The 8727-nt window shown below is 37.3% G+C and overlaps 1 protein-coding gene across 9 annotated transcripts in view; it reads right to left on the bottom strand.

The window, feature by feature from the left end:
* KIAA1551 (KIAA1551 ortholog) overlaps positions 1-8727 on the bottom strand; it is a 23860-nt gene that overhangs the window by 14818 nt on the left and 315 nt on the right. For 4 of the 9 annotated variants that reach the window (XM_015590046.2, XM_025047393.1, XM_025047392.1 and 1 more), the window contains exons 2-3: positions 7928-7966; positions 7512-7600 (exon numbers count right to left, since the gene is read on the bottom strand). The exons of 1 other annotated variant lie outside the window; for it this stretch is intronic. The gene's annotated coding sequence lies outside the window, so the exon portion shown is untranslated. Of the gene's footprint in view, positions 1-7511; positions 7601-7927; positions 7967-8568; positions 8665-8727 lie in introns of those variants that run through there. 4 more of the 9 variants (XM_006912723.3, XM_006912725.3, XM_015590048.2 and 1 more) reach the window with 2 other exon arrangements.

Here is an 8727-nt window from a genome sequence, read left to right as displayed (position 1 = left end):
AAGTTCAGAACAATGTAACTATCATTCTGGCTAGAGAGTTTACACTTCACTTGACCCTTAAACAAATCCTCTGCACTCACGTGCATGCAGTCAAAAACGTGAGCTATCGGGGTGATTGTTTCATAAACTATATACATATCTAACCAATGTATTCTATACTTCAAAATAATAAAATAAAATGCTAAAAAAAATCCGAGCATAGCTTTTGACTCTTTAAAAACTTAACTACCAATAGTTTGTTGACTGAAAGCCTTACTAACATAAAAGAATTAACACATATTTTATGTTATACTATGATATACTGTATTCTTACAACAAAATAACTTAGAGAAAAAATGTTAAGAAAATCGTGAGAAAATAAATTTACAGTACTATATATCCACTAGAAAAAAAAAATCAATGCATAAGTGGATCCTCATAGTTCAAACACATGTTGTTCAAGGATCAACTGTAGTTTGTTTTATTTCCAGAGCAGAGGTCAGAGACAAATTTCAGGCCACCTTTTCTAGTTGTTATTCCCTAAAGTGGGAATTAACACAGAGTACACATGAAGTCATTTATCCTTCCTTGGAGATCTGACAACTCATTTTAGAACCCTCTAGGTACTCACCTCAAGGAAACATGATCCTTTAGAGGGGTGGTCTCAAATATCTAGACATCTATGACAACCAACTCAAGTACACGATTAGTGTTTACCAAAGTATAAGCTACGTAAGATGCAGTATTCTGTTGGGTTATAAACTACATTAGGAATATAAGTATCACTTATTAAAACACGAGTGAGGCAATTCTGTGTTCCTGAGGTAGAAAAGTTCCAGGAGTAAAACTGATCAGTTCGCATAAAACAAGCTGAAATGCCTCTGTAGTGTTATCTGATAAAAGTGTTATTCCCTGTTGGTTACCCCTGTCATTACACACCACATTCCAGTGTTTCCTCGGATTGTCTCAGGTTCTGTTGAGAGGGTTCCAAGAATCTCCAACAGAGGCATTCTGTTAGACTCGGTTAATAGTTCACACTTTATATAACTAAAGGTTGGGATTAATCATGCAAGGGGAACCTTAAATGCCAGAAGAGACTATAGGGCAGAATTTACCTTCCTGTCAACAGCGTCAGGTAACAGATGAAGGACCCAGCAATCAGTTAAATTCAGGGCCATAACTAAAGCCTAAAAAATACACACACAGAGTTCTACTTTCCCTTAATAAGGAAACCATGGGAAACAACTTTTAGAATGAGGTATTCGGGACTTCGCCCAAGGACACAACTCCCAAGGACATCCACTGCCAACGTCAAGAACTGCTGAAAGTTTCTAAGTGTCCTTAGATTAAGATCTTCCATTGGCCAGCAGTTGTGTTGAGGATAGGGGCAACAACCTGGGGTAAACTTGATTAATGGTTTCCACCTCCACACCACTTGACTCCCCTGGGTCTATTGTTTTCCTTCCCCAGCAATCAAAGGGAAACTATGCAAGTTTTCTTGGGTGAGAAGGGATGGCAATCAGTTGTAAAATGACTGATCGATCCCTATGCTCTAATCCACCCTAGGCACAACACTTTGTCTAATGACATGATCATGTAAACAGAAAATGTAAAAACTGATAGAAACTGTGGCAGTGAATCTTTAGGGCCATACTGAAGCAGTGAGCTACCTGAGGTAGATTTGTCACCCAACAGACATCTTTTAACTATTTCAACTAAAACATGTGGCAAGAAATTGAACACAGAAGCAGAAGAGAATCTAATTATTTTCTATTAAGCTACATGTTAAAGAAATTTTCAAAAATACAAAAAAGCCACTTTTCTATTGTTTACAGAAAATATTCGTATTAACATGTAAGAATTTATTGTTACTTTTAAATGAAATAATTTTTTAAATTTCCTATATTTAGTTTCTAAAGCAGTGAATACTGATGTAAACTACATAAACAAATGCTCTTTGGGGTCCTTAAGAGTTTTTAATGTATATACTTCTTTTTGAGAACATATTTCCACATGTTCTGCAGTCTGCAACTGCAGAAAAACCATGTCCATGTAATTCTTATGGAGGAAATGTTGTAGAAACATTGCAAAAATCAGACCAGGGAGAAACCAAGCACCACTCCACTCCGAGAGAGATGGAGAACTCAGGTTTATTACGCCAGCGGTCCCAGAAGAGCTAGCACTCTGAAGATCTGGGCCTCGAGCTCAGATGCAACCTTGCTTTTTTTTATAGGCTTAGTGGCATGGGCCTATTGGTTAATTTGTCCTCAGGAAGTCAGAGTACCGGACTTGCTATGGGTTGCAAGCAGTTACAAAGAGTTACAAAGCATTAGAGTTGCTATGGGTTACAGGCAGTTACATTTGTTATTTAGTCAGAACAAGCAAAAGGGAGGATGAGTCTTTAGTTAATTTCAAGGTCACCCTGCCTTAGGGCCTATGCAGCAAGCCTATCTACAGAAGCAGAACAAAGAGCTGGATTATAAGGTTAGCCTTTTGAGTAAAAATTCCGCTTCAGGAGAACCGGGAAGCATGCACCTGACCTCTAAAGACTGCCCATGCTAATTTTTTCCTGTTGGCTTTATACTGTATCCTTTACTGGCATAAACTTTAGCCTAGAGAATACAAAAAAAGATAAAAAGGAACTAAACCACAAGTCGGGCCTCTGAAAAGATAAAAAAAAATTGATAAACCTTTAGCTAACCTGACCAAGAAAGACTCAAATAACTAAAATCTGTAATGAAATAGGGACATTACTACCAAGCTTACATCAAAAAAAGGAGAATACTATGAACTGTATGCCAATACACTAAAACTTTTGGATGAAAAGGACAAACCTCCTGTGATGTTGTAATTTACAAAAATATATATACAGCAGGTCCTCAAACAACATTGTTTCACTATGACATAGATGCCTTAGAAACTTAAATCTTGTTTTTACCAATTAACCTGTGATAAAATTGGTTTCATCATTACAGTCATTTCACCTAAAGTCGCAGAACCTACTGACCACATTAGGTTTGGACTTACCATATTTGGTCTTCACCCGTTTCTGGAACAGGACTCCTAAAACCTTTGGATTTTTAATGAGTAATAAAGGTGTCTTTTCATTTAATCAATCACGACAATATAATAAAGCCTCCATAAAAACCCAAAAGGACAGGGTTCAGAGCTTCAGGTCTGGTGAACATATGGCGATCTGGGGAGAGTTGGCATGGCAGAAGAGGGCATAGAAGACTTTTCCCACATACCTCACTCTATGCATCTCTTCCATCTGGCTGTTGATTCATATCCCTTGCAATAAACCAGTAATCTACTAAGTAAAATGTTTCTGAGTTCTATGAGCTACTCTAGCAAATTAATCAAACCCAAGGAGGAGGTCTTGAAAACCTCTGATCTATAGGTAGTTGGCCAGAAGTACAGGTAACAATCTGGACTTGCAACTAGCACCTGAAGTCCAAGCAGAGGGTTGTGGGAACCTCTAATCTGGAGCCGGAGGGTCAGAAGCACAGGTTAACGACATGCGCTTGCCACTGGCATCTGCAGTGGGGAGGAGGGCAGTCTTGTGGGACTGAGCCTTCAACCTATGAAATCTGTCCCTAGAGAACCTGTTATTGGTGTGGGCATAAACCTCCTCCCGACACACACACTGGAATTGTGTGCAGAACCCAGAAAGAAAGAAAGTGACCAAAACTGACTCAAGAAGATATAGGAAATCTAAATAGGCCTATAAAGAGATTGTACTAGTAATAGAAACTACCCAAAAAGAAATGGATAGACCCAGATGGCATTCTGATAAATCACAGCAAAAATTAAAAATTTTTAACCAATTCTACAAACTCTTCTAAAATATAAAAGAGGGACTACCTCCCAATTCAATTCTGTAAGGCCAATATTACTGTAATACCAAAATCAAAAAAGAAATCACAAGAAAACTACAGACCAATCTGTAATGAATATAGATTGGAAAACCTCAACAAAATATTAGCAAACCAAATACAGCAGCATATAAAAATAATTACATTCCATGACCAATTGGGACTTATCTCAGAAATGCAAGATTGGTTCAACTTAAAAATAAAAAATCAACGTTATATAACGTATCAATAGAACAAAGGATAAAAATTACACAATCATCTCAGCAGATGAAGTCAACATCTAACGACTGAAATTAAATGCATCTTAAGATCTAATACCCTTTCATGATAAAAAACACTCAAACTAGATAGAAACTTCCTCAACGGATAAAAATTGTCTACAAAAAAAAAAAAAAAAAACCCAAGCTTACATCAGACTTAATAGTGAAAGACTGAATGCTTTCCCTCTAAGATCAGGAATAAGACAAGGATGTCTACTCTTGCCACTTCTGTTCACACTGTACTAGAGGTTCTAGCCATGGAAGTAAGGCAAACAATAAAGAAAAAAAAAAAAGAAAACAAAACAAAAAAGAAATAAAAGACATCCAGACTGGAAATGAATAAGTAAAACTATCTCTACTTGCAGGTGACATCATCTTGTATATAAGAAAACTTAGAAATCCACTAAAACACTAACAGAACTAGTTTGACTAATACAAGCCCAATATACAAAAAATATATTCCTAGAAAACATTTATTCTCGAAAAAATTCTATTTACAGTATCAAAAAGAATGAAAACATTGGAATAAATCTAACAAAAGTGAAAATTTTATACTCAATGTTATAAAATGTTGCTAAAAGAAATTGAAGACCTAAATAACTGACCAAAGGAAAAAAAAAATCCACATTCCTGGATTAGAAGGTTTAATACTGTTAAAGTGGCAATACTCGCCAAATTGATTTATAGATTCAGTGCAACACTCCCAGATTTTTTGCAGAAATTGAGAACCTGATCCTAAAATTAATCATGAAAAAGTAAAGTTGGAGGATTCATACTCCTCAATTTCAAAACTGACTAATATTGTTAAAGAAAACAAATAGGCCAAAGGTGGGGTCACTTGCCTCCAAGACAGCAAACCAGGACTTAATTGCAGTTTCAGTCCCTCTGGCAACTGGAATTTAAGATGGAATTTCCTGAACATTAGCAAAATAATCCACCTGGTAAGGAGCACTGTCCCGCTTCCCCCAACCCCAAAGTCAGGCACCTTGACTGAAACAACTGTTTTCTTTCTTTGCCCCACTCAGTTTCCTATAAAATTCTTCCATTTTGCATAATTTTTTAAGTTTAATTTTTCAATTATAGTTGATATACAATATTATATTAATTTTGCACAACTTCTTGGAGCACCTTTCTATTTACTAGATAGGAGGTTACCCCAATTCATGAATAGTTCATGTAGTCATCCTTATATTTCCTGTTTCGATTCCAAATGCATAGAAAGAAATGCAAAATTGCCATTCTTCAGAGCATTTTCTCAGTCCGTTGAGATCCTGCTTCAAGGTATGTCTTCGGTTTGGTTCAAATAAACTCTAATAAACTTATAAAATTTTTCTACAGGTTTGAACGTTCTTACATCAACAGATATAAACCTAGAGATACTAGGGCCACTCATTTAGAAGATGTGCCTGAGAATAAAGTTATTAAGGGTGTGGTTCTGGGCAAAGATATGCTAACGGCCAACTTCTGCTTCTGTAATCTGCTTGCTTGTTTGATAATTAACTAGGGTGTGGTTAATCTGATTGCTTGTTTGATGAATAACTAGGGTGTGGTTAATCTGCTTGCTTCTTTGATGTTAACTAGGGTGTGGCTAGGCTTTTATAAGCTGCCTCTTTTGGGAGCTCGAGGCTGATCTCCTGGAACTCTGCGTGGTAGAGAGCGGTAGCGAGTTAGTCGCCGGCCGGCTCCAGCTAATACCGGCTCATAATTCATCTCAATTGGCTCCGTGGGTCTTAGAATTGATCGCGCCACAACAAAGTCAATCGATGCTGAAGATAGCAGAGCTCAAAGACAGTGTCTCAAATCTTCAAAACTTTTTTTCAGATTCAGATGCTGGATCTAGCCAAACCTGAGGGTCAACCTACATGAACTTTTAAGTTATGAAAAGCAATAAATTTTCTTTTCAGACTTAAAAAAACAGTAATCTGCTTATGATTTTTACTTCCCAAAACTTAACTGGACTATATATCAGTTTTCCATTTTAACCACAAGTTAAAAGTTTATTTACAAATGAAGTCTTGTAATTTAATACATCTCAAGAGAATCTCGGTGACTGTCATTAAATCTCTGCAATTATTATAACTATGAGCAAATGTCTCACTTGAGACATTTACTTCAACAGGCCCACCTCCAACATTGCTCTTCAATTTATGAGCACATTTAGGGTATTAAAGAGTACACCTATTACATAGCTGCCTCCCAACAAAGCATTTAGAATTCAAGGTCAACGAGATTACTTCTTTAAGAAAAGATTTATCATACAACGAAATAAATTTTAACTTGCATTTCTATAGAGAGGATTGGTAAATTGCTCTTTATCTTATATTAAATGCTTTCCATGTCTATTTTGCACAGAATATGCTTCCAGCGGGGATTTAAAAGGGGGTGTAGGAGGTCGGGCTAGACAAAAATAAATTCTTGAAATTTATAAATACCTTCGAAACAGTAAGTTAGATCAATTCTCTAAATATTTATGTTCCTATTGTGCCCAAGACTTTGATAATATAAATGGGAAGAGAGCTTCCAGCACATCACAGAGATAATATGGAAAAGCAAAGCTTTGGGGCAAATTTGCCTTGGGTGGAGAATTTAATGGAGGTATTCTTCATTTCAAATAAGCCTGCAGGTAAAAACTAGAGTTGTGTCTGGTACTTCCTTATAAAAACAGAACCTACAACAGGATCTACAGTGAAAAGTTTAATCAACACAAAGCTGATAATTGATTCAGAGGTTAACTGAATTTTGTATTAAGACAGTGTTGTCTTAGGCCATAAAATATATTTCCTCTAACATAACAGCTAAAATTTATTGAGCACTTACCGTGTGCCAGGAGCTGTTACAAATATGCTACAACAATTCTATGAGGTAGGTACTACTGTTACCTCACTTTCCAGATGAGATAACTGAGGCAGACAGGTTAAATATTTAACCAAGTTTGTATAGATAGTAAGGGGTAGCCAAGATCTGAAGCTCAGAAGTCTGACTGCAGGGACCATGATCTTAATCATTACACAGGGCAGAAACCCTGGAGATGATCACTTTGGCTTTATAGGTTGGTATATCACAGACTGGTTCTCTCAGAGTTGTGTTGTGCTGCCTTTCCCCAACACCATGTGCCACTAATAATAAAATAAATACAATCAAATAAGAAACAAAGCATGTAGAAAATAACCTTAAGTAGACCTCAGTCTTAGTAACTTGGACCTCAGTCACCTCACCATAACCTCCTCTTCCGTATCTTGTAAAGATGAAAAATTGAATACTCCATGCTAAACCAACCACATTATTTCTCCTCAAGTTCTGTCCTACAGTTTAATTTTTAATCAATGGATTCATTTAGTTAAATTTTTTTCCATAAGAGACAAATTAGAGTAGGCTACCTTAGAGGTGACATACTTACCTTTAAATAAGATGTTATTTTTTCCTTACTGTATATGTTCCCATTTACCTCCAAACACATCAGTGTCCCTCCACAATGTTTACTTGATCCTTGGGATGTCAAGAAACATTACATAATTATTAATTATTTAATATAAAATGCATGTCACTTCTATTTATATTAAAAGTATAATAAAAGTTATAATAAAAGTACATGCTAATCCGTTCGCTTGATATGACACTGCTGTGCAAAACTGTGTTACTTAAGGCTGTACCCAAAAGCATACCAAGTTGACTGAATTCTTAAGCGTGCAAAGTAACAGAAATAGAATCTAAGTCTGACCTAAAATACCATTTTCTTTCAAATTAGAATCCCAATTTATGAGCCCTCCTCCAGGTCCAGTATTGTCCTTTCATTCCCAAACAAAAATACTTTACCTTGGCAATTTTCTTTATTAGATGAATGAGAGAATCCCACTGTACAGGGGGGAAGAAGTAACCAACACCTTAATATTCGTTCATGTCAACACTAAATAAAACTTAAATGATTTTTACAGCCAACATGTTAAACAGAAAATCCCCAAACAAGGTCTGTAACTCGCCTATTAAAATACACCCCAACGTCATACAACATCGCCTGCTATTCTCTTTTATTTTGAAGACAGGCTCTCAAAGTATTACAAATAAATTGTTTTCACTGAAATGATTCCCCGAAAGCTAGCTGCTGAACTCAGGACCCTAAGGACATGTGCATAGGGAATCCGCGTCCCTCAAGAACATCTAAAACCAGTAGGCATTTGCGCATTTAAAAATGCCTCTAGGAACGAACTATTGCTAAGGACCAGAAAACATCCGGCACAGGCGCGTTCGCGGGACGCTTGGAGATGCAAGCCGGGCATTTCTGTTTTGCCAGGAACACCATAATGGGGGTGGGGAGGAAGGGAACTCGATAAATAGTAAATGCAAAACAAAGATTTTTTTTTTTTTCCACGCCAGCGACAGGAAATAATTAAAAACAGAAGCTACTCCTAACTCCCACCTATCTAACCAACCGCCCTGTAGCTGCACAAAATGCGTACTCGCTGACGCCACCCGCGACCTCCACTGTGAGGGGAAGCATTTTAAGGAAAACACCCGGCGAGGCGGCGCCTTCGGGCTCCAGCTGCACGTCCGTGGATGGCCAGAGCCGGTCCCTGCACCGCGAGCAGGGCAGCGGGCGAGACAGGCCGGCCGTGCTC

This window comes from Pteropus alecto, unplaced genomic scaffold, assembly GCF_000325575.1.
Source record: "Pteropus alecto unplaced genomic scaffold, ASM32557v1 scaffold103, whole genome shotgun sequence".
In the NCBI taxonomy this organism is placed as follows: Eukaryota; Metazoa; Chordata; class Mammalia; order Chiroptera; family Pteropodidae; genus Pteropus; species Pteropus alecto.
Note: the sequence above shows the minus strand (reverse complement) of the source record. Positions and strands in the feature narration are given on the sequence as shown.